The sequence below is a fragment of the Lycium ferocissimum genome, chromosome 2, assembly GCF_029784015.1.
Source record: "Lycium ferocissimum isolate CSIRO_LF1 chromosome 2, AGI_CSIRO_Lferr_CH_V1, whole genome shotgun sequence".
In the NCBI taxonomy this organism is placed as follows: Eukaryota; Viridiplantae; Streptophyta; class Magnoliopsida; order Solanales; family Solanaceae; genus Lycium; species Lycium ferocissimum.
In genome coordinates this window covers 71,469,676-71,476,935 of record NC_081343.1, presented here as the reverse complement: position 1 = coordinate 71,476,935, position 7,260 = coordinate 71,469,676, and positions in this window count along the sequence as shown.

Genomic DNA, 7,260 nt, shown 5'->3' with positions numbered 1-7,260 from the left:
TAAAATTTGTCCATTTTTTTCCTTTTTCGAAACTTTGTAAAACAAAACAAAATAAAATTTTTCCGGGCTCGACCCGGGAACAAGGGATAATTGAACAAAATTTAAAAACCTTTTGGATGTGTTTAAAAAAAAATCCCTTTTTGGCTTTTAGTAAGCTAACCCAAAACGGGCTAAATTTTTTTTTTAGGCTTTTTTTTAAAAACAAAAGGGGCTTTAAAAGGCCGGTCCATTTAAAAAAAAGGAAAACCCCCAAAGTTTTTTTTCGGCAACAAAAACTAATTAATCCAAACGGGCTCTTAACCGCTGATCCACGTTTCATCTTTAGTTTATGTGGATTCATTTAATTTATATATCAATTTGCATGATGATTATACACATGTAATCGGTAAATTTTTTAAACGAAGTGGGTTCAGTTGAACCCTCTTGACTCTACTTAGGTCCGCCCCTGCCTACAACCTAATTAACTATGATTTTTTCAACTTCATCAAAATCTATCTTTGGTCTAACTGACTTTGGAGGTGCCTCATTATCGCTTTCGGAATTTGATTCCATCTTTCTCTTAGCTTAATCCCACAAAAGAGCACCATATCTCGTACGGAGTAATTCTACATCAAGGTCTCCGGCTAGAATACCTTCTCCCTGACTCAAATACTTCACGTATACAGCAACATACATTCCACAATCCCTACACGCAAGAAAGAAAAAAAAAGTTTATTTAAAATGATGCATTATCTTCATATATGTAAGTTTAAAAAATCATAAATTGACATACATGCTCCCAGACCTTTGTCGTGGCAAATTGTCAACAAACACGACCTCGAATCTGACAGCCGGTGCTTTGTCTTTGTATGCATGGTGATGATTCCAATCAATTCCTCTCTTGGACTGATAGAAGTCTGTTATATGTAAATACAATGGCAATAGATTGATGAGTTTGTCTATTTCAGACCTAACAGTTTGTCTATTTCAGACCTAACAGTTGCATCATGACCCAACGCTCGGTACTAGTCATATACATATAGACGTCTGTCAATGAATGAAAGGACTACTAACAACCAATGATTTTTTTCTTCAGTGTTGACGGGGATGAATACATTGTCAACCAAATGCCACGGGACAGTGCATAGCAACCGATGGTCTTTCACGTATTCACATAAAACATCTTCTTGTTTTCCAACGCTTATGGCACCATCCGAGTTAGCATAGGCTTTGTGAATAGCGTTAATTTTGGTATTGAAAACACAGTCTACAGCGGTAAACTTGTATGTGCTATTTGTATCATATTTGGCTTTTTTCCGGAAGTAGTAAAACATGACATCAAGGTGCTGCAATAAAAACAAATAGAAACAGTTAATATTGAAAACACAAACCATTATACTGTATGTGAAAAAAGAAGGTATATCGCACCTCGTCATTCCACATCAGACCATCCATTGATAAAAGGTAGAACCAATTTTTATCATTGATTTTCTTAATACAACAGTCCATGAATCTTGGCAGTTTTGCCTTCCCCTTTTTGTAGTGGTCCTCTTTGTTCTTTCTATAGAATACATACAAAATATATATCAAACATTATTGAAACTATGTCTATACAACAATTAAGTATGATAGATAAACTAACTTATCTGTTATCATGCCTAACAAGCAGCCCCTCCCTAACCCATTTTGAGAATTCACTGAATAGCTAAGCGTCATGTCGCCCTGTGATGCAATTATTCTCAAATGGGTGTTTTTTATCAAATATCTCCGTCAACTTAACTGAACTACCTGATTGAATACATGTAGAGTGGAATACAATCTTAAATCACATTAAATACAAGCAGAGTGGAATACAAATCTAAAAGACAAAATATGTCATAATACTTACCCGAAGCTGACCCAAAATTTGTCATGTAAGGAGATATTCTCAAAGGGCCAGGACGCCTCTCTTTACACAATGTCATCACAATTTTTGTTATAGTATTCTGTGTTGGAAGCAATTCATCCGCCAACTCATAGTGAAACACATATTCCAGTTCCTGACCAGCCTGAATGTCCTCAAACTCAACAATGACATTGTGCAGCGTCTCTCGATTTGAATCATCTGTACCGGCACAAAATGAAGAGGAAGATACACCTTGCACAATTTTATCGTGAACTAACATGGGACTTCGTTCATTGATAGGTATGGCTGCAGAAGTAACGATGATAACATCATATGTCTCGATAGGGATCTGAGATCCAAATGGCTATAAACAAATAGATGACAATTTTTAATAGTATTCTGAAATGTATTAATCATATAACAAAATTTGAACAAAGAGTTGAATAAAAGATTAATGTAGTACATCAGGTTGGACATATTCTCCCAAAATGTCACCTGGTTCCTGAATCTCTTGTGTTGAAGCCCTTAATGTATCACTAGTAGAATTAACCTTGGTCACACCAACATCTCCCACTAGGCCCTAAAATGTAAAGGAAAAAAAGCATTAAAATTTTGTAATGAACAAGCATTACAAAACCTTCAAATATGTGTATACAAAACTTTCAACTATTTGTATACAGAACTGAAATATGAATACAGTCATTTAAACTGTTTCAGTAAAATATAAGCAGTTATATTTGTGAATATAGTCAGTTATATATGAATACAATCACTTAACTGTATCATAAAAATGAAAGTCTGAATACAATTGAAAACATGCATACAATGATTAGTGGAAAAAAAATATTGATACAGTCAAGTATTTAGATACTGAAAAAACTGATATAGGCAACCCATCAGATACCAAACCCTATGATTGTAATATATTCAAAGTATTTTGTAAAAGATTGCCTCTGTTTGAAAATGAGCCTTATTACTCTCATTTTGTATCGGTGATTTATCGTGTATGCCACCATCATGTTGCTGAAATGGAGATTCGCTGGCAGCACCCTTAAAGAAAAAAAATTCATTTATGTATGATTATTTCAATTAAACATATTTTAAATTGTTTTTCGTTTACCTTTTCAGAATCCTTATTCTCTTTAATTGCTTCAATCGCTTGAAAAACCGTTCTCAAGTTGTTATTGATCAATTCGCGGAGATTCTTGAACTCAGACTTCACATAAAATAAGAAAGAAAAATCAAATACAGGAGAGACACATTAAAGAAAAAGCTATAAATTACACTCACCGGCTTCTTTAGTTCATCAAGTTCTTACCTCATGAGAGACAACTAGTCTAATTTGCTGGATGTCGGGACATCACGCAGGACAAATGGGGTGTTTGGATGCACTTGTTCATTTCCAATTGGAGAAGCTGACTTTCTTATTTGTATAACAGGCGTCTTCCTATGGGGAGCAATGTTGAAAATTAGAATTGCTTCAGGCTGCGGATCTACTTTCTTTGATGATGAATTCCTAACAAACATCTGCCTACGTTTCTTAGAAAGTGGAGATTCAGATTGTGATGTGTGTCATTATGGGGTGGTGTAGAAGCAAAATCATCATCATCAAGGACGGGGGCAGTGGTAGTTTCTGCTACACCATTGACAAGCGGGGGGCAATTGTAACAGCCCAGGCCACCGTTTGTAGAAATTGTCCGCTTTGGAGCCTTCGCCCCTCATGGTTTTAAAACGCGTCTAAAAGGGAGAGGTATCCAAGTACTTATAAAGCACTCTTCGTTCTCCTCCCTAATCGATGTGGGATTCGCCTAAGGCAATCCTTACACTCACCACCCCCCCTTGGGACTCAGCGTCCTCGCTGAGGTTTGCCCCACCATCGAGTTTACCCCACCACCGGCACGGCACCGGCTCTGATACCAACTGTAACTGCCCAGGCCACCGCTTGTAGAAGTTGTCCACTTTGGAGCCTTTTCCCCTCACGGTTTTAAAGTGTGTCTACAAGGGAGAGGTATCCAAGCATTTATAAAGCACTCTTCGTTCTCCTCCCCAATCGATGTGGGATTCGCCTAAACCGATGTGGGATTCCCTTAAGGAAAGCCTTATACTCAATTGTTACACCCCGTATCTTAGAGCTAAGGTTAAGCTCGTATTATTAGAGTTTTAGTGGAAAAACTAAAGGTTTGAACGTTTTGCAAAAATGATCGACAGGCCCACTTCGGGAAACCATAAACCCTTTATTAGTTGGGAATTTGGGAAAGTACCCTTAATGAATGTTGTAGTACGTAGAAATACCTTTCCAAGGATATAAGGATCAGGCCAATCGGGATCTGGATCAAGGAGATATGATCGTCTCAAAATGGCTAATAAAGGGGTGCTCAAATTCTATAGAATCAGCTAAGTTTTCGATACGTCTACATTCCAGCCCAATTTTGTGAAAATCCGTTGAGAATTTTAGAAAACTTAAAACATGAAAGTTGTATCCCTTTGAAATATCTTTCTAACGATATATTATAGACCCAAAATGGAGTTTTGTACTAGGAGTTATGACCATGTTACCGAACTTTGTTAGAATGGCCTAGGGCGCCGCCCCAAGCCAAAATTTGCAAAAAATGTAGTTTTCATCAGGGCCTATAGTATAGGCCTAGTGCCCCGCCTTGGGCGATGCACCAAGACAAATTATGCCTGAAACGTCCTTTTCGAATTTTATATGTACCTAACTCTGAAAAACTTTTCTCATTTCTTTCTAAATCGTCTTTTTGGAAAGAAAACACTCTAGGGCTTCCACAAAGCATACAAGGTGAGTTCCTACTCAAACCCTATTGATTATTACATCGATCTAACAAAGATTAACGCTAGAATCCCAATCTATTCCATAGATTATTGATTGAATCTTCGTCTTGCACAAAGGAACCCTAGAATCCGAATTTAAGAGGATTGAACTTCAAAAAGGTAGTACTTCTACTCTCTAATCACTTATAGTTGTGAATTAATGAGTTCTTAGGAGAATCGTAAATGGGTTTAATAGAGAGTAGCATATGAACTATTCTAGGGTTTTGGATTATTAACTTAGGATTGTTGTAGTCATATGGGTGATGAAGAATGATGTTACTTTCATCAAATTGAGATTGTAGAATCACCTAATAGAAATGGGGTGAAGAAACACCATTAATGGAGATTGTGGAGCTTTATGCCCACCAAGTGTTTGATAAAATGCTTAGATGACTAAATCATGGATATTATTGTTAATATAGAATCCCTTTGACTTGTATTGATATAGATCAAAGTTGAAAGGGTTGACGAACATTGTATTACGCTCAAAGGCTGAAATTAAAGTATGTGAGGCTAACTATCTACGTTAGGGAATATTCATGATTCTCCATACGCCTCATTCTTCATATTTGTCAGTAATTTGACTCAGAATATAGTTTAGCCCTAGTTTCATGATATGATATATAGCGTTATCTTCTAGGGTTGCGATTTATAGAATTCGTTCATGGTTGTCACTTTGAACGTCATGAACTCAACACGTAATCTTTATAGACTTATGCATTGTTATCAGAGTCTCGGTCGATTGTATAACTAGTTATTTGCATGAGTCCTATAATCGTGATATGCATTATCATGCTATCCGCTATAGACCGGAAAACCATATCATGTAAATTGTTAATGTTGAACAATGTATCCGTATTTTTGAGCCCTACGCCACGGTTTATGCATACGTATTGCTTGGGCACTGAGAGCCGATCCAGTTGCTAATTTTGTGCACATTATTTGGGCCCTAGGCCACAGTTATATTTACAGTTTTACAGGTGATTCTTTATCCAGAATAGGGAGTACTACAGAATATAGCCTACAAAACATATATTCCCCGTTTAGCCTTCTCGTTTAATTTCAATTATCATGTCATTTTATATGCTTCGGCCACTTTACATACTAAATCATAATTCATATTATCATGTCGTGTCCCTTTATATGCGTTGGGGACTCTTACCGAACCGTATCTCGCGATGCGGTAATGACATACGAGTTGGACAATCCGGCTACTTAGGAGTGTTCGTATCAGGCTCGGTCTACATTTTTGGTGAGCCCCGGTGATGTCCTTCGGGCGATATCGTACATCCTCACTCTTTGAATTCTTACGGCTTTACTGGTCATTAATAGTTACCTTTTTGTATTCATTGTGAGGCATTTCATCATAGACGCGATTCTCATTTGAACGGTCGATCCAAATATTTATTATGTTAGCCTTGTTGGCAGTTGTTCAGTTGTTTTGGTTTAGTCATGTTGGCTACGTTCAGATATTTCAGATTGTCTAAGTATTTCTACATTATGATCTCAGTCAGACCTTTAGTATATCAGCATGTGTTTCGTTGCTTTCAGCATTTAGTTATGTTTTGATATCACATGTTGATTCGAACACCGGTTGGTTGTCGGTCATTACGCAAATAGCACCGTGTGCCGTGTGACGTCCATGCCCAGGTTCGGGGCGTGACAGCAATTGAAGACAAGCATGCTCATTGACCGTCAGGACTATGTTAGCAAAAATACGCATCTCGTAAACACCATTTTAATACTGTCAGAACTTGTATCAAAATACAAAATATAAGTAGTTTTTAAAATTTGTCATGTATAAACTATTTTTGGATACAAGATTGTCAAGTATACAGTGTATCAAGTATATACTACAGTCAAGTTTACAGTGTATCCAAGAAATGTATTGCAGATTTATGAATATAACAAGAAATGCAACATAGACTATAGTCAAGTATAAAGTTGATACACTGTGTCTTTGACTGCATTTTATCAAAATAGTATCAGAAACAGTACTTCCATAATTATGATTATAACAAGAAAATATAATGTATTTGTCAAAAGAAAAAAGAAAGAAATAATAAAATTTTAAATACATGAACGGAAATAATATAACAAAGTTGAGTACATCATATTACCGGGGTGTTATCTTCTTTAAACATGCCGTCCATCAGGTCCTTAAAACTTGCTTGACTTTCAATAGTCGTCCAAAGATTCGCACTTTGGTGAGCCCCCGGTTTGCCGGGAATGTTGTTGCCCGTCTTGACTACAAGAGTGGCGTCTACAAATGAACAACACTCGTATAGCCAAACTTGCATAGCCAATGGCATTCCATGAAGCCTATAAAACTTTTTCTCAGAATTCATCTTGTGAGTCATACTTTTAATCAACTCATCGAATGCTTTCCTACCCAAAATACAAAATATAAGTAGTTTTTAAAAATTTGTAATATGTATCTTCCAGACTCCACTAATTCAAAATGTAGCCTTAGTATTTTTAATGCATTCTTCTCATTGGACAAGATATACGTATGAATGAAATAGGATTGCCATCTTAACGGCATCAACATCATTGAGGCCCCAATT